At 46.4% G+C, this 20,663-nt stretch overlaps 1 protein-coding gene across 13 annotated transcripts in view; it reads right to left on the bottom strand.

The window, feature by feature from the left end:
• The window catches only part of CELF4 (CUGBP Elav-like family member 4), a 1,205,468-nt gene that overhangs the window by 630,695 nt on the left and 554,110 nt on the right, over positions 1-20,663 (bottom strand). The window lies entirely within an intron of this gene.

Raw genomic sequence — 20,663 nt, forward strand, 5'->3', positions numbered from 1 at the left:
AATCTCCCTGTCTCCCTGAAGACTCTACCAATCTCCCTCATTTCATCCTTACCTCCATTATGAATCTGTTATATTAAAAAACAGAGATATATACATTCCAATGGGATCATTAGTGTCATTTCCTTGCATTGGTTATTATAAGGCACAATGATCCCTATGAATTTCTGAAAAGGATTAGTGTGTTTTCATCAACAAACAGATCTTACTAACTGCTTTTGGGCTGGTTACATTTGGATGTAAGTCAGGTTTAGGACACGCCTCTCAGATTTATCAGTACACGCCCATCACATGTATGACACGCCTCTCAGATTTATCAGTACACGCCCATCACATGTATGACACGCCTCTCAGATTTATCAGTACACGCCCATCACATGTAGGTCACGCCTCTCAGATGTATCAGTACACGCCCACTGTAACACGCGCTCATAGGTGCTGCTTTCACAATCTCCCTGATATGCTTTTTCAAAAGTAGGCAAGTATGCATTACATACTGTACCTCACAACATTACATACTCTACCTCATAACATTACATACTCTACCTCATAACATTACATACTCTACCTCATAACATTACATACTGTACCTCACAACATTACATACTCTACCTCATAACATTACATACTCTACCTCATAACATTACATACTCTACCTCATAACATTACATACTCTACCTCATAACATTACATATTGTACCTCATAACATTATTTACTGTATCTCAACATTACATATTGTACCTCACAACATTACATATTGTACCTCATAACATCACATACTCTACCTCATAACATTACATACTCTACCTCATAACATTACATATTGTACCTCATAACATTATTTACTGTATCTCAACATTACATATTGTACCTCACAACATTACATATTGTACCTCATAACATTACATATTGTACCTCATAACATCACATACTCTACCTCATAACATTACATACTCTACCTCATAACATTACATATTGTACCTCATAACATTATTTACTGTATCTCAACATTACATATTGTACCTCACAACATTACATAATCTACCTAATAACATTACATATTGTACCTCATAACATCACATACTCTACCTCATAACATTACATACTCTACCTCATAACATTACATATTGTACCTCATAACATTATTTACTGTATCTCAACATTACATATTGTACCTCACAACATTACATAATCTACCTCATAACATTACATACTGTACCTCACAACATTACAAATTGTACCTCATAACATTACATATTGTACCTCATAACATTACATACTGTACCTCACAACATTACATATTGTACCTCACAACATTACATACTGTACCTCATAACATCACATACTCTACCTCATAACATTACATATTGTACCTCATAACATCACATACTCTACCTCATAACATTACATATTGTACCTCATAACATTATTTACTGTATCTCAACATTACATATTGTACCTCACAACATTGTGGGCCCCATTTACAAACGAAGGGAAATACCAGCGGGAATTTTCGTTTAGTATCATTGTGATTTAGTATTTAGTAATACTTACCCCTCCGGCGAGGTCCTGCGAAGTCCAGCGGAATCCTCGTCCTCGGCGTGGTCCTCTGCTGGGCTGCTGGCAGCCTAACGCTGCCAGCAACGGGGCTCCAGGGTCATGCGCATGTGCGACGGTCCGTCTGCGCATGTGCATGACAGGGAGACCCGGCAGTGCCTGGAAGGCTTTGTTGAAGCCGGAAAGGCACCGCCGGGGCTCCATTGCCGGCAATGGGGCCCGCATCGCTCTCGCCATCTTTTAGATGGCGAGAGCGATGCTGATCAAACAGCGGTAATCTTAGATAGGGAAGGTACAGACGGAGGGTGGGGAGATCTGGTGCATGGGGGCCCTCTCGCCGACCTGACTGCATTTTAAAAAGACATTTCCGAAAGTGGAACTGGCCTTTAACCCCCTTCAGAACAGGACGCTCAAATAAATATACAGCTATGTAGAGGCCTTTCCCTGTCACACCGACTTTTAGGTGGGGTGTCAGTGATTTAACTCTGCATGCTGGCGCTATTTTAGGGCCCTCTTTGCATTTTGCGCCCTGCGGCCCCTGGTAAGCGCGTGAAGCTACAATGGGTGGCATGGAGCCGGATTGAGGACGCTTGGGCAACGTTACATAAATAAAGACCTTGCGTTACCACAGAGCGGAGATATACTGCTAAGTGGCATTGGTGCTTTAACCTCCAGCAGACAGTTTGCCTCCCCATTACCCAGCGGCAGTGCATATATTGTGCCGTTACAAAGCACTGAGATGAGAATATGGGGTAATCCATTACAACGCCGGCGGTGTCGGCTGCCTCAGTATTTCTGCCTCTTTGCTCCCTGATGATGGATGTCCGAGGCCTTGACTTTGGCTGCATAAACTAAGTGGAATGAAAAGCCATTAGTGACATCCTATAGCTGTACAGTCAATACTTCTTAATTAGAAACTTAAAAAAAAAAAAAAAACCCTTCTCCCCCCCTCTTTCACTTTGTATGTAGCTGGGGGTCTCGCTCCTATTTCTGTCCCTTTGTTTTGCGCACATCATAATTTGTCATTGCCAGGCTGCGCCGCTGACAGTGTGCGGGGAGCTGTGTGGCCACGTCAGCAATTCTCTGTGCAGTCAAGCTATTGGTAAAGGGTTACAGAGTGATTAGAACGGGTGTTTCCTTGCGTGTCATGCTTTTCCTACATCGTACGGTAATCCCGTATTGCTATAAGTGACATAGGACCGAGGGCCTGATTCAGAGCGGCTCGCTGTGACAGAGCGCTCGCTCTGAATCAGGGCCGGGCTTCTTTTTTTTTGGAGCGGCCTCTTGGCCGCTCGCATAGCTGTGGGTGACCACCCAAAGCTACAACGAGCGGCCATGATGCTTGCGACGAGACCCTTGTGGTAGGGTCTCGTTCATCGTAAGCCCCAGAGAGCTTTCGGCTCTAACAGAGCCGGAAGCTCTCCACTGATATCACTTGTGATGTCAGTGGGGCCGCCCCCAAACGGCAGGCGTTCTCATGGGAACGCCTCCGTTTGGGCAGCCACCCCCCCGGCCCGCCCACCAAAGAGGGCGAGCTGTCACTCAACATCGACAGCTCGCCCCCTTTGGTGCGAGACCCGGAGTGACGGAGTGCCCGTCGCTAGCCGGGTCTGGCGCATGCGCACGACAGAGCCGGCTCCGTCGTGCGCATGCGCTGTGGGCCACCATCGACCCGATTGCGAGCGCTCAGCGCTTGCGACCGGGTCTGAATCAGGCCCGAGTACTGTATGTGTTTACTGCCGAGGTCAGTCTGCTGTTGCAATAAAGTTTTTTAGATTGAAAGGAACCCTATGCAGGCCAGGATTTAAAAAAAAAACAAAACTGTAGCCCCTTCACCTACCGGACGCCCTCCCTCCATTGCACGCAGCTCTGCACCAGCAACTCCCACCGTATCCCATAGACTATCAGGTGCAATAATATGCTTTCTTTCTTGGACGAATACGATGACCCCAATTGAATGTCCTTCTAAAGTGCCTCAAAGGAAAACGTACGACCGAGAAATCATAAGATAACTCTGGACCGTTTTGATCCCAAGTGGAGTATGGTCGCAATTTGCGGCGAGCAAGTCGGCGAGAATCACGATTGAACAGTGATGTTGCAGTCGCGATGCACCACTGTTACGTGCGTTCTGGCTTTATTCCGACAGTGCATTGCTCACATCACATCTTTTGTGTGTTGTAAACGATGAATATATAAATATCGCTCTCGTGCCAAAATGCAGCGTGTGATGATATGTAAACATAAACGTGTCTGTAAAATCCCTACTGGCGGGGTCCAGCGCGGTTAATGCGGAGCGATGGTAGACGTCGGCCGGATGGTGCTGGTTCGTAACCTACAGATTAGTGCAACTGCATAATATAAAAGCTATCTGTCCTTTGATTTGACTGTCAGGTCGATGTGGTCCCTCAAGCCATTACGTGGAAAGTTTTTCTTAGAATTCTAAGTCCTGGCATGAGTTTCTGAAAACCAGGCCCAGGGAGTTGTAATGGATTAATTCTAGCCTTTCACATTGAGAGCTGGAAAGCTGATCGGATCAATACGAATACTCAAGTACCTCTCCCTGACCTTAGCGGGGTCTTTTGTAAGCTCAGCTCAACATTACTATTAAAAAATCCTTCTTGATTAATGCGCTAAATATATCCCAGAGCTGCACTGACTTTCACATATTATCCTAACACATATACTGTATAATTGCTGTATATATGTATATACATTCAGTATGTATCATTCCTTCCCTTACATTAAAGAGACATCTAAATACATGGTTCCTGACACCAGGGACTTAAAAAGAGGGATACACTATGGTCACGTTCCTGAAAATGACAGAAAAAGGGATTTGATCTGCATTTGGAAACCTCTCTGTCTATGTGGAACTACAAGTTACATAGTGCCCTGCCAACCTTGCAACATATAGTAAAACAATGATGAGGTATTGACCCCATCTTTCGGACAGACAGAAATACTTCATGCCTCTCTTCATTCTGGAAAGCGCACTTGCATAATAAATAAAATTAGATAACACAGTTCATAATTAAGAGATATGCTTTAGTCATAATGACAGGAGAGTGGGGATGAGATTTGGGAGCCTTGATGGCTGAGGTGGAATATAGTTAAATAAGCTGTTTTCTGCAATGACCGGCTCAAAGGAAAGAATAGTTTGCACCTGGCATTGGGAGTGAATGCTCTACTATTTCTCAGCAAGCCAAATACATATGACTGAATAAAGGACCCATGGTGACAGTCCCAATTTTCTGATGGACACGGCCATGTGGCTTGTCGGGAAAAAAAAGAAGTGGCCTCACCAGAAATGGGCGTGGTGTTGGTGCATGTGGATGGATTGACATAATGGGGGTCAATTCACTGAACAGCTCTTCGCAAAGACATAGCGTGGTTTCAATGGGCAATAATATTAAATATAAATCATGCCAGGTTTTCTGCCTATACCTTCAGTAGGTACTGATGTTATCACAAGGTCCCTTCCTCAGGGTCACTGCTACCATTTATACAAATTGATAAGGTTATGTTCTTAATGTTAATTGATTAAGCATACAAAAATGGACCTGTGACTTTGTGTGTATGTAACGGTGGATCTACTTACCATGCGAGTATTTTTTGTTTCTCATTAGAGAAGCCAAAGCCGTCACATTTCAGAACGAACTTCAGATAAGACAACCATAAAATAGTGTCTCTGTGCGAATACCATTAGCCGCGTCATTGGCATAAAGACACAGGCCTTGAATCACTCCCTTAGTGTGAAAAATACCCGTCTGGCGCTTTAAGTCCTGCAAAGAATTGCCCCTTCATCCCCACATTTCAGTGTTTCACCTTTGCACCCACAGTTTGCACTTCAGCCATGTTTTTAACCCGCTCCTGTCCAATTAAGTTTGCGCAGAGAGGCAACAGATGCATTGCGATGCAGAGTATAAGATAATAGCATGTCACTTATGCTGATAATGTACATAGCCCAAGTAATCTATAAATAACTTTTACAGTTTCTCGACTTCCCATACGATCTGCCTTGAGCACTTTTTTGGAATGCACAGCGCAGCATTTAAAGCAGCCGCAGGATTTATCCCCAGTAAGCCGGTACCGTTCGCTCCCCGCAATAACATTAATCAAAAAAATTAAGCTGTAGATAGCGCAGGAACGAATTGCTTCTGTAAAACTACTCTTTATTATCAATTTGGGTCCTTTGCTATCTCTGTGAACAGCTGACCAATTACTTGCGCCTTAATTTGCCACTAGTAAACAATTGCAGTTTTATACTTTGTTTCAGAGGAACAGTTCAATTACAGCTTCACCTCCGGACCCCAGAACTAGCTGATTCATTGCAAGCTCGTTTTATTGCTGGGAAAGCAGCAGGGGTGGTGCGGGTAATAAATTAGGTCTCCACAAAATGTGGATGGAGGGAAATGCAGGAATAAAACATAGTTATCATATGCGCTATGAAATGACCTGACCTATTGGGATTAACCCTTCCCAAATACTGACCTATCGAGATTAACCCTTCCCATGCACTGACCTATCAGGATAAACCGTTCCCATGCACTCACCTATCGGGATTAACCCTTCCTATGCTCTGACCTACCAGAATTAACCCTTCCCATGCACTGATCTATCAGGATAAACCCTTCCCATGCACTGACCTATAAGGATAAACCCTTCCCATGCACTGATCTACCATCATTAACCCTTCCCTTTCACTGGCCTATAAGCATTAACTCTTCCCATGCACTGACCTATTAGCATTAACACTTCCCATGCACTGACCTACAGTATCAGCATTAACTCTTCCCAAGCACTGACATACCAGCATTAACCCTTTCCATGCACTGATCTATCAGCATTAACCCTTCCCATGCACTGAACTAGCGGGATAAACCCCTCCCATGCAATGGCCTGTCAGCATTATCCTTCCCATGCACTGGCCTATAAGGATAAACCCTTACTATGCAGTGACCTATCAGCATTAACCCTTCCCATGCACTGACATACAGTATCAGCATTAACTCTTCCCATGCAGTGACCTTTCAGTATTAACCCGTCCCATACCCTGACCTATCAGCATTAACCCTTCACATTCACTGATCTATCAGCATTAACCCTTCCCATACACTGACCTAGCGGGATAAACCCTTCCCATGTACTCACCTATCAGGATAAACCGTTCCCATGCACTCACCTATTGGGATTAACCATTCCCATGCACTGACCTATCGGAATTGACCCTTCCCTTGCACTAACCTACCAGCATTAACCCTCCCCATGCATTAACCCTCCCCATGCACTGATCTATCAGCATAAACCCTTCCCATGCACTGACCTGTCAGTATTAACTCTTCTCATGCACTGACCTGTCAGCATTAACTCTTCTCATGCACTGACCTATCAGCATTAACCCTTCCCATGAACTGATCTATCAGCATTAACCCTTCCCATCCACAGACCTATCAGCATTAACCCTTCCCATGTACTCACCTGTCAGCATTAACCCATCCCATGCACTGACCTAGCGGGATAAACCCTTCCCATGCACTGATCTGTCAGCATTAACCCTTCCCATGCACTGATCTATCAGCATTAACCCTTCCCATGCACTGACCTATCAGCATTAACCCTTCCCATGCTCTGACCTAGCGGGATAAACCCTTCCCATGCACTGACCTGTCAGCATTAACCCTTCCCATGCACTGATCTGTCAGCATTAACCCTTCCCATGCACTGACCTATCAGCGTTAACTCTTCCCATGCACTGACCTAGCGTGTTAAACCCTTCCCATGCACTGATCTGTCAGCATTAACCCTTCCCATGCACTGATCTATCAGCATAAACCCTTCCCATGCACTGATCTATCAGCATAAACCCTTCCCATGCACTGACCTGTCAGCATTAACTCTTCTCATGCACTGACCTGTCAGCATTAACTCTTCTCATGCACTGACCTATCAGCATTAACCCTTCCCATGAACTGATCTATCAGCATTAACCCTTCCCATCCACAGACCTATCAGCATTAACCCTTCCCATGTACTCACCTGTCAGCATTAACCCATCCCATGCACTGACCTAGCGGGATAAACCCTTCCCATGCACTGATCTGTCAGCATTAACCCTTCCCATGCACTGATCTATCAGCATTAACCCTTCCCATGCACTGACCTATCAGCATTAACCCTTCCCATGCTCTGACCTAGCGGGATAAACCCTTCCCATGCACTGACCTGTCAGCATTAACCCTTCCCATGCACTGACCTATCAGCATTAACCCTTCCCATGCACTGACCTGTCAGCATTAACCCTTCCCATGCACTGTCCCAGGCTGAACTACAGGACTGAGCTCTCAAATAAGGACTGTCCCATCTACACAAAACCTTTTGGGAGGGTTTCCTAATCAATACCAATATGGTATTATACCCAGTGCCGAAACAGGGCGGCAATGTGCCCTCTGCCAGCCCCGCCCCCTAAACACATGATGTCATTATGTCACACCTATGGGGCGTGGCAACTGACTAGTACAGCAGTGCACTGCCTGGTGTGTCTATGGTCTCTCCTGGCAGCTGTACAGTAGCGCTACTGGCTGTAGGATGCCGTTCTGATCACCCCGCGAGCCGCATGCAGGTGCTGTGTGGCAGCAATGTGCCGCCCCCAGGGCCCTGCGCCCTGTCTGACGGTCCCACTCACTCATGCCTAGTTACGGCTCTGATTATACCCCTTTTGGTGGATAGAATGTATAAGGTTGGGTGCACCCTTCTCTGGAGAAAATACTTCGAGTACAGAGCGGAGGCACTGGGCTGGGGATGCCTCGGATGAGACAAAGTGTCAGTAGGTCACACCCAGAAGGCACGTGTGGCAGGAACACCCCGAAAACTGAGGACAAACAACAGTGTTTAAATAAACCTATAAGTTCTTTGTTGAGTGTCAGCTTGTAACTCCACGTCAGGCTTCTGTCCCGGGCCGATGCAAGACATAAAAAGACTCAGGTCTATTTACTAAGCAGTGTTAGGAGAAGTGAAAAGTGATAAGGTACCAGCCAATCAGCTCCCAACTGTCATCTCACAGGCGGTGTTTGAAAAATGACAGTTGGGAGCTGATTGGCTGGCACCTTATCACTTTCTTATCACTTTTCACTCTGTCTCCTAACACTGCTTAGTAACCAGACACTTCACTGAGGTGGTTGTGGGAAATTAATTCACAGCTCCTCACATTTCAAAAAAGCAAAAGAAGGGCACAAATAAGCACCTTCCTGATGCGGGCTCACATTATTTATTGTGAGGCCACACCCCTTTTGGCATCTGCAAATCAGAACACTCCTGCCAAAATAGGGACGGCCTTCAGATATGCTTAAATGGGGGTCCTGAAAGTTTCGTCCCTTCCAACAAACCTGGGTTCTGCACAGCATAATGTGGCCACAAGCAAAAATATAGGCACATTTATAAATACTGTGGTTACCAGCAATGGCGGCTCTAGAGTTGGGGCTGCAAAACAAAAAAAACAGGGGAGCCCCTGGAGCCGCCACTGGATACCCATTACCTGCATATAGTCCAGTTCTCAGATTAATATTTTAAGCGCTACTTTTTATAATTAAAAATGCATCTCATCATCTCAGACGCTAATTGTTGAACTCATTCACAGACAGAGAGGGTCCCACTTAACCCCATCTTCCTGTTTCATAATTGAAGACCAGTTATATATCGATAAAGGCGATTTATGCCCTGTCTGACGGCGCTGATCACAGCCTGATCAGATTTGTTAGAGAAGATTACTTTTTTTTTTCCTGCGTGCAAGATATTGTCTGTTTCCCTGGTAGAATCAACTCTCCGCTGTTCAGACAATACCGGATATTGATCAGGTGGGAATTGTTAGAACTTGCACCGAGTGCTAAGCAATGAGGCATATAGGCTTGTTGCCTGGATACCAGATTCATAAAAGTTAAGTTTATTAGCAGACGTAGGAAATTATCTTACAATAATATTTGAATTGACGATTATTGCAGAGATCTCTTGCTGTTTTACCCACGATGTCAGACGTAGGACAAACACACTACTCCCAACATCCGCTGGCGGGTTTTGGAGCATTATGGGAGATGTAAAGCAGCAACAGCAGGAAGGGGCTATAAAATGAGAGCAGTTTAATGTACAGTATGGAAATAATGTAACAGTTTTCAGACATTTTTTCAATGTCGAAATGTGAGATGTCAACATTATGCTGTACATGGGCCTGCAGCGGAGGGGTAGGGTTAGGCTGCGGGAGGGGATGTTAGGGTTAGGCACTAGGGGAGGGTTAGGCTATGATAGGGGAGGTTAGGGTTAGGCATTGGGGGGAGGGTTAGGCTATGGGAGGGAATGTTAGGGTTAGGCACTAGGGGAGGGTTAGGCTATGGGAAGAGATGTTAGGGTTAGGCATTAGGGGGAGGGATAGGCTATGGGATGAGACGTTTAGGCACTAGGGGGTGGGTTTTCCTATGGTAGGGGAGATTAGGGTTGGACATTTGGGGTAGGGATACAGTTAGGGGTGACGGATACTCTCCACTGGAAGTCATTATCTTCTGTCCTCCAGAACCTGGATGACATCGCTGGACCCATTGTACGATGTAAGTCACCACTAGGCCGCCAGAGACATTTTGACGACTTTCTAATCATGTCGTCATTGCATCAGTGTTGATATGATGAGCGTCGACATTCTCGATGATGAATTTTGACATGATAAATGACGACAAACTACACCACACCTGATCCGTACATAGTAGAGAACACATCAAGATACCCACGCCAGGCCCAGTGGCCTACAGTGCCAGTCCCCTTTTCTGGTAAATCAGGGCCACTTCTGACATGCCAAAATCCAGACTGTCCCGTAAAATTGGGAGCGTTGGGAGTGGATACCAGACAAACACGCACAGTTCTCCCAATTACAGCAATACAACTTTTTTTTTTTTTATCAAGGCATTAAAAAGAGTAATTTAGGGTCATCCCACCACACAGAGAAACTGCGCCCGTCATGGCACCGAGACGGATTTGCACCGCTGTATGTCGGTGTCCCGCTTGGAATAAACTCGTCTCAGTGCACGGTCTCAGTTGCCGAGCTTTTGTACTGTCTCATACTCACAGCGGCGGAAGCCATTTTTCCAGGCCAATATTTGCCCCCTCATTATGAGGGTCAGTCACCCCTGATGCCTCCGTTCCACGCTTTTTTATTACATTGTATGGAGGAACAATCTCATTTTGCATGATTAAGTCCTTACGCCCAGACACGCTGATTCCAGGAGTCTGGGTTTTTCGAGGGGTTAATGCTGTGATTTAATCAGCCCGCATGTCGCGAGGGGCCGGGTGATTAAGTTACCTGACTACGGAGAATGAGGCTGCACTTTCCATAGCAGCGTCTCCAGCCAAATATAGCTGAGCCCCAAGAGGGGCGTAAGCGTAACTCCCTGCAGTTTGTGGCCTACTTTTAGTTCCATTAATGGAAGAAGGGCCAGGAGGGATGATGTCATGAGATTAGCTTCCTAATTAAACATTGCCTCTCCTGTCGTTCCTCTCCATGTCTTGTCTCCTCTCTCTCTCTCTCTCTCTCTCTCTCTCTCTCTCTCTCTCTCTCTCTCTTTCCGTCTCTCTCTCTCTTTGTGGAACGATGCTTAATAGCTAATCTGTGCACGTAGAGTTTCCAGAAAGCACATCACATTGCACCGTATTCTAAGCGGCAGGGAACAGGTGGCAGAATTGGGCACAAATACCTGAATATCAGATTGGCGGAGAGACAGTTAGGAGGGATATCATATACAGTATAACATTCTGCATGCAATATAAAAATGATGTATTTTTATATACAAACTAAAGCAAATCAAAGATGTGCAAAAACCGCCTGCTGCTGCTGTAAGCCCAAACCTCTGTGGCCTTTCGATAAATGAGGGGTGTGCGCAGCCTCCTGCAAACATTTAGCAAATACAGATGTGTCCTGCTACATAGAGCGTGCCATAGCGTAGCGTCTGCTGCTGCGGGTAATCGCATGGCACGATGCGTGCGCACGTTTGTAGCGCCATCGGCAAAGATGTAGCAGGACACAGCTGCATTCATCTTCTTTCCATCTCTGTTTTTATTCCATGTATTTATTAACAGAGTATTAATGCTTCGTGCACTGTTGATATCGGACAGTACAAAGATTGCAAATTTTACAAAATTTATCAAAATTATTTTGCACCATTAAAAAAAAAAAAAAAAAAAAAGACTATTTTTCAACTGTTTTTTAACTGCACTTAGGGCCTCATTCAGAGGCGGTCAGAGGATGCAAGCGGTCGCTCAGAAACTGGGCGGCCACTTGCATCCTGACCGCCCGCCTCTGTTGCGGTCGTTAGGCTGTGGGTTAACACCCACAGCTCTAACGACCGCTCGGGTGATGGTCGCGATGGTCAGAGACCATCGTGACCATCGGGGCTTACGACGAGACCCTAGGGTAGGGTCTCACTTGTCGTAAGCCCCGGAGAGCTTCTGGCTCTGTCTGAGCCGGAAGCTCTCCACTGACATCACTAGTGATATCAGTGGGGCCGCCCCCAAACGGCAGGCGTTCCCATAGGAACGCCTCCGTTTGGGCTGCCACCCCCCGGCCCGCCTTCCAAACGGGGCGAGCTGTCAATCAACATCGACAGCTCGTCCCCTTTGGAAAGAGACCCGTTACGACCAGCGCTGTCGGTCGTAGCGGGTCTCACGCATGCGCATGAGGGAGCCGGCTCCCTCGTGCGCATGCGCACTGGCAAAACATGAATAAGCTCCTTTAATGTATTGAGTAAAAGATCCAGGATGTCACGCACAAGTCAGTAACGCGGAAGACCCCCTGTAGTGAAAGCAGGTGCAGAGTGCGCCAGACACCTGAAATGTCTGACTGAGAAAGGGTTAAGTAACAAGCTTTGTTGTTGTATCCTAAGTGTTTGTCCCCTCTGGAATTTTTTGGCAACTGTGTGAGATGGAATTAAAAAAAAAAAATAGTGTCTGTGAGCAGGAACAGAGGAGAAATCCCCCTCGCTATGCATGTTTTGTTTTTTTTCGCAGGTGCGCAGTCATTTTGCAAATGGCAAATCAGCAGTCTACGAAAATGTTCAGTTAACATTTATCACCCCTTCCCTTAGTCATCAGCACGGGGCCGGTCCCAAGAGACTCCACGTGCTAATTCGTTAGAAGACTTACGCCGGGCCCCAGGGAGACTGGCGGCCGCACGGTACACAGAAGACAAAGTTGTATTGGAGAGCGTGCAGGCAGAGCGCAACCACTCTCTGCACAATGGGCTCAGCCAATGAGGGCCCTTGGTGAGTTCCCGGTGTGGAAGTCTGGCACATTAATCACAATTCACTGGTTGAATCTAGTCTAGGGCTACGGACTGAGGGCCTGATTCAGAGCCGGATGCTATTTGCGCTCGCTCGTTGAGAAAAAGGGGCTGGACATTTAAATAGAGCGCTCGCTCTTTGCGGTCTGTTGACGCCTCTATGTCTGAGCGAGCGAACGAAATATGCACTCGCTATTTTGTAAAAACGCCCCCTGGCCGCTCGCATCATACGTCATCTCCACTATTTATTAGATTAATCAAGTACATCGAACGGCGTCTGAACTGCTCGCAGTGCTTGTGGTTGGATTTTCCTACCGCAATCATGTGAACAGTTCAGGCTAAGAGACAACCAAGTGACGTGGCCGATGACGCTGCTTTGTTAATTGTGCACACCCTTAAACCGCCCGTTTTGACCTTTTGGCACGCCTGCGTTCGGATCTCCACTCCCTGTGTTCAAGCACCTTCCCCTGTTACTACCCACAAACGCCTCATCCTGTCACTCAAATTAGCAGGCACTCGCTATTTTGCTAACACACGATTTCCGACCGCATTGACTGGTTGGCGCATGCGCATTACAACCCATACGCATGCGCAGATGTGCGAACATCGCTCGAAGCGAACGAGCGGCCGTTTACAAGCGGCTCTGAATCAGGCCCTGAGCACTGATGATAATACAGAGTAGCAAATGGAGTGTACGGGAGGTGGCGGGCGTGCCACAAGATGCATTGAAGCACATTTTTTTTTTCGATGCATGAAACGCGGGAGTAGATCCACTCGATTTCCGGCATTCTCAGAGCCAGGCCCTATATGAGCAGTGCAACTGCTCACAGTAACTTATTTTGGAGTAGGCTGAGGGTCTCATTCAGACCCGCTCGCAAGCGCTGAGCGTTCGCAAGCGGGTCGATGTTGAGGCCCTGCGCATGCGCAGCGGCCGCCCTGCGCGTGCACAAGCCCCGGAGTGAGAGAAAAATTATCTGGCTCCGGGGCTCACTACAAAAGGGGCGGCTGTCAATGGTGATCGACAGCTCGCCCCGTTTTGTAGGCGGGGTGGGGGGGGGTGGCTGGCCAAACGGATTTGTTTTCAAAGGAACGCCTGCCATTTGGGGGCGGCCCCACTGACATCACTTGTGATGTCAGTGGTGAGCTTCCGGCTCTATTAGAGCTGAAAGCTCACTGGGGCAAGCCCCGATGGTCGCAAAGGTCTTGACCATCGCGACCATCAACCTGGCCGTTTGCTAAAGCTGTGGGTGGTCACCCACAGCTTAGCGAATGGCCAGGAGGCCGGCTCTTTGCGAGCGGCTCTGAATGAGGTCCTGAGACCTCTGTCAGACATACAGGTGTAAACACGTTTGCAAGAAATCACATCCTTCTAAAGAGAACAAAAAAAAACCCCAACACTTTTTAGCGCCACCAATTGGTCAAAAAGACGCAAACAAATGTTACTTATACATACACAATAAACCCACTATCGCCATTACGCCATTGCACTGAGGATGGTATAGTCTGGCACATGTAGGGGCTGATTTTGGGTTGGGGGGAAAGCAAAAAAAGCAATTAACTCTGGAAGACACCATGCTGGAATACAAGGGGGCAAAAACATTTATTGCTTTGCAGGCAGGGTAAGCACTGGCTGCTTTTTGCATGTAGCCCACGAATGCTGGGCAGCTTTATTCTTACACTGCAATTTAGATGTGAGTTTGGCCACCTCCCTCCCTAATCTAATGCTGGGTACACATTGGCAGATATATTGGCCGATCAATTCATCGGGCAATATATCGGGTGCCCTGTCGACCAGTATGTACCAGTGATATGTCTGTGAACGATGTCGTTCACAGATATATCGCATCGGATGTGCTGCACAGCCGATGGCAGATATATCTGTCCATCGTACTGTGGGGGTCATTCAGACCCGCTCGCGAGCGGCAGTACGCTCGCAAGCGGGTCGATGTTCCCCACTGCGCATGCGCACGACGGATGGAGCTCCTTCGTGCGCATGCGCGAGACCCGGACTGCGACAGCCATGCTGTCGCTCCGGGTCTCGCACCAAAGGGGGCGTGCTGTCGATGTTGATTGACAGCACGCCCCCTTTGGTGGGCGTGCTGGGGGTGTGCCTGCCAGACGGAGGCGTTCCCATGGGAACGCCTACCGTCTGAAGCCGGCCCCACTGACATCACTAGTGATGTCAGTGGGAGTGATTTTGGCTCTGATAGAGCCAAAATCACTCCAGGGCTTGCGGCAGCGAGACCCACCGCAGGGTCTCCGTCGCAAGCCCGATGGTCGCGATGGTCAAGACCATCGCGACCATCATCATGGACGCTCGCTATAGCTGTCAGTGGTAACCCACAGCTATGCGAGCGTCCATGAGGACGCTCCAAAAAAAGGTAGCAGGGCCCTGATTCAGAGCGAGCACTCTGGTCAGAGCGTTCAGCTCTGAATCAGGCCCCGTGTGTAGGGCGATCAGCCGACCGCCCGAACACTTGCGGCGGGTCCCGCGGCACGACCCCCCAGCTTGCAGAAGGAAGATGATGATTATTCGGTGTGTATGAAGAACCATCATCTGTAGATATCTCTGCTAGGTGGCGTGTACTTACCTTTAATCTATCATTACATTCTGCATCTGCCCCTCCCGCAGCGCAGCATGAATTCGCCAAGATGCAAAGTTACTGGCTCTTTTTTTTCTCTCTTTGCTCCCAACTTAGAATCACAATGTATAGTTATTCATACAGGCTTCTTTAGCTATAGGCTGACCAAGTAATTTTAATATTGATGCGTGTTGAGTTGGACTGTACAACCCGGGAGCTTACAATCTTTTCATTTCACGTCACAGACGGTGTTATCTGACAGTAAGACAACCAATTTCACTGTAACCTCTGGTCATTTCTGTTTATGCGTTTTAGGATTCAGAAAGCTCATTTCTTTCGCAGTGTGATGTGCTTGAGGTTAGACTGGGAACACTTGTATCCAAATTCTACCAGGAAAATGGGTATACAATCGGGAAACCGGCTGCCTTAATACCGGCAGCCGGCTTCCCGACTGTCATATACCGGCGAGGGTGAAATGCCAGGTGTCTAGATGCAGACACCTGACATTTCCCTGACGCCGGGAGACAGGCGTCCGGCATCCCGATCGAAGGGGTGCCGGGCGCCGCGAGCAGGCAGCCGCGGGGGGGAGGGTTAGGTTTAGGGCACCCGGGGGGGACTTTGGGTTAGGCACCCCCCTGGGAGGGTTAGGCTAGGGGGAGGGAGGGTTAGGGTTAGGCACCCCCGGGGGGGACTTAGGGTTAGCCCCCCCCCGGGGGACTTAGGTTTAGGCAGCAGGGAAGGGGGGGTAAGGGTTAGGCCCTTAGAGGGGGGATTAGGGTTAGGCACTGCGGGGGGAGGTTAGGGTTAGGCACCCCTAAGGAGGGTTAGGGGGTCAGGTTAGGTTAGTTTATACTTACCTTAGCGACGTTCAGGATTTCCAGCGCTGTCGGGCTTCCGCTGCCGGGAACTCTGCTTTTGTCGGCCATGCGGCCGGCGCTATTTCATACCGATTCCGGAAAATGAGCCAAACTTTGTGGCAAAGTAGATAACATGTTGAATATTCCCCAGAATCTTAAGTTGGGTACACACGAGACGATATGTCATCCCATCCCTCGGATCGGGCCGACATCGTTCACATCGTCTAGTGTGTACCCACTATGCGGGTTCCCGTGGGTCGTTCATTGGGGTCATGCAATCAGCCTGCATGCAAGCCCGAGGGAGCAACCAAGCTGCTGACGCCGGCAAGGTCAATGGTGCCGGTGAACGATATGTTGGGCGGTCATTCACAGGATTGTGCAGTGTGTACCGACTTCCCAAAATATATCGTTCATCGGCACCATTGGGCGCCTCATTGGCTGGTCGCTAAGTGTGTTCCCAGCTTTACTGCCAGGTCAGGGAGCGACTGCAGGGATGTTATAATAACTTGATGCTTTACTTGTCCTTCATAACACAACAATTAAGGATGAATAAAAGTCAAAACAATCTTTAACATACTTTTCTTTTAAGCCCGTTCAAACCAAGAGGACAACTCTCAGCTGCCCCCCAGCAAGTAATGCCTAGCAGGACCCTTGTAAGTGATAGAGTTATTAATAATGGCTCCCAGAGTCGGTATTTGCCTCTCCGCTGATTTTTCCAATTTTTGTTTTTCTTGCAGCTCAGGATTTCCAGGAATCCCAGAGCGGTTAATATATCTGAAGTGGAGCAGCTCCAGGCCAACCTATTTCTATGGTAATGTGTGTGTGCCAGAGACATGATTGTAGTGTCCTGCAGATGCACGCGATGTGTAATGACTTGTGCATCCCAAAAACTTACACCCGAACTTCCTTTGTATAAATGGTGGTGAGTTCGCAAACTTCTCCCGCTATAAACGTAGACACGTCCGATATTCTCAGAATGTAATTATTGGTGGCTGCAATTCCTGCAATAAATTCTCTGCAGTGACAGGGCTGGCTTAAGATGTTGCGAATGTTCAACAAGGACGGAGCTCTATTGTAGCCTGCAGGGAATCCGTGAGGGGTACAGCTGGAATGGAGACTGAGGGGTCTATTTACTAAGCAGTGTTAGGAGAGAGTGAAAAGTGATAAGAAAGTGATAAGGTGCCAGCCAATCAGCTCCCAACTGTCATCTCACAGGCTGTGTTTGAAAAATGACAGTTGGGAGCTGATTGGCTGCCACCTTATCACTTTTCACTCTGTCTCCTAACACTGCTTAGTAACTAGACCCCATATTCTGTTACTACAGACGTGCTGTCCATGATTATCTTTGCCACTCATGCGGCAAAGGTGCTCACGCATTGCGGCATGTGATTTGCCATGCACCTGTACGCCTGGCCGCGGAAGCATTCGCACCATGCAAACCTTGGGATCACAGAAGCGAAAAAGATGCGACTCATGGCATACATGCCGGGGCAAGCCTTAGCAAAGGCAAAGATGATGAGCATGGACACATCTGTATATAGAGTATGAATTTTCTTTTAAGTATAGACATACGTTATATTTTGGAGCTCTTAGGGGTGCGTGTGTGAGTTATCTCGCCACGAGGTTCTGTGGTAGCGTCACATGTTAAGCGTCTTAAGTAATAACCTTTGCTCATTATTTCTTGCGCCACTTTGGTTCACGTGCAAAAATGAGCGATAGTATACTTTAATTACCATAGTTGCTTTTGGTGCGCGTTAAACGTAACATGCAAGGCTACTATGGATTCTTGTGGTTAATTGAAATTGCCCCAATTTATGAATTCCCATAAAAGAGAGGGGGGAGGTGTAGTGGTGTGATAGGGGGGTCTGAGCAGGACCATTCATTCAACCAAACAAAGCGCATAAAAAAATAAAAGACTTATGTACCCTGGCGCACCGCAAAGACTCGGCACACCGACCTGAAAAACAATCTCAATAGGCGCTGACATTCTAATGTAATGTGCCTACAATTCTACTTCTATCCCTGTTTAATGAGCAGCTAGCGAGAAGCATAGAGGCTAGTGAGTGGGATATATTATATTAATCATAGAGGACTGATGTTATCTCTTATGTGATAATATCATCGCTTGGTACTACGTTATGCCAGAAGACTGATTCATTAATGTGTCTGCAATAACTTATTTGATGAATCACCCCCAGTGTAACATAACATGAAATCATATTTCCTCCCTTGCGATATTATAAACCATTTGATTAATGCTGTTCTTTTTAGATTCAACTGATAGTTTTAAAGTGGACGGAATAACTGACTGCAGCCTGATCGTCGGGGGTTACGCTCGGTACATTACTAGCTGTGCGTCTAGCACTTCCCCAATAATCACATTAAGCTTTGCTGACGTGTCGGGTGCTACTGCTGGTGCTTACAGGTCGGGTTGACTCCAAATAAACTCAAATGGATAATAATTTGGAAGATTTAATTAAATGCATAAAGGAATATAATGCTATAGAAATCAAACTATCTTAAGCATGGTGTGAAGCATAATGGCGTGCTATACCCAACAGTAAGCAATCCAATATCAGCTTTCCTTGGGTTGACCACAATAAAAATGGAGTCTTTGCTCCACGTTATTAATATCAGCCACAATGTGTCATGGTTATAAGATTTAGGAGATTTGGAAATCTCAATGACTTTGATAATCCTCCAAAAAATTACAATACGATCATTTTTAGGCCCCCATTTACTAAAGAGTAAAGAGTTTTATAACCAAAACGAGTGATAAATGTCACTGTGTATGATAAATGGTGCTCCAGCCAATCAGCTCCCAACTGTAAACTGTTAGAAAAAGTGACAGTTGGGAGGTGATTGGCTGGAGCAACATTTATCATACACAGTGAAATGTATCACTCATTTTGGTGATAAAACTCGTTAGTAAATGGGGGCTTTAGTCCCCAAACATGCAAATAACATGAACCAATGAGATCCTATTGGAAGACAGAAGTCCCTCTAGGGACAAGGCCACAAATATGTACCCATGATCAGGGCCGAAACTAGGATTTTTAGTCACCCGGGGCAAGGCCATAATTTGGAGCCCCCTCAAAAAAAAATACAACATAGAGGACGAAAAGGGTGTGTGGTTTTGTGACACAGTAATGCCCGTTATAACATATTAAACCACACATTAATGACCCTTATAACACATTATGCCAACAGTAGTGCCCCTTACAACACATTATGCCACAATAATGTCCCTTATAAGACATTATGCCACAGTAATGTTCCTTACAACACATTATACACCAGATTCTGCCACAGTAATGCCATTTACAACACATTATGCCACAGTAATGCCCCTTATACATTAAGCCACAGTAATGCCCCTTATACATTATGCAACAGCAATGCCCCTTATACATTTATGCCACAGTAATGCCCCATATACATTATGCCACAGTAATGCCCCTTACACATTATGCCACAGTAAGGCCCGTTTTTCATTATGCCACAGTAAAGCCCCTTACACATTATGCCACAGTAATGCTCCATATACATTATGCCACAGTAATGCCCCTTACACATTATGCCACAGTAATGCCCCATATACATTATGCCACAGTAATGCCCCTTACACATTATGCCACAGTAAGGCCCGTTTTTCATTATGCCACAGTAAAGCCCCTTACACATTATGCCACAGTAATGCTCCATATACATTATGCCACAGTAATGATCCATATACATTATGCCACAGTAATGCCCCTTACACACTATGCGACAGCAATGCCCCTTATACTTTTATGCCACAGTAATGCCCTATATACATTATGCCACGGTAATGCCCCTTACACATTATGCCACAGTAATGCCTCTTACACATTATGTCACAGTAATGCTCCATATACATTATGCCACAGTAATGCCCCTTACACATTATACCACATTAATGCCCCTTACACATTATGTCACAGTAATGCTCCATATACATTATGCCACAGTAATGCCCCTTACACATTATACCACATTAATGCCCCTTACACATTATGTCACAGTAATGCTCCATATACATTATGCCACAGTAATGCCCCTTACACATTATACCACAGTAATGCCCCTAACACATTATACCACAGTAATGCCCCTTACACATTATGCCACAGCAAGGCCCCTTTTAAATTATGCCAAGGTCAATAAATTTAATCTGGTTAAGTGAATCGAATATATATATATATATATATATATATATATATATATATATATATATTTATATATATATATATATATATATTGTGAAACAGTTGAGATAGGGGTCCCTCTCCTGGGTAGGTGGACTCCCTCTTTACACACACAGCAGCCGGAGAAACAGG

Source organism: Taudactylus pleione, unplaced genomic scaffold, assembly GCF_031769625.1.
Source record: "Taudactylus pleione unplaced genomic scaffold, aTauple2 ptg000311l, whole genome shotgun sequence".
Classification (NCBI taxonomy): Eukaryota; Metazoa; Chordata; class Amphibia; order Anura; family Myobatrachidae; genus Taudactylus; species Taudactylus pleione.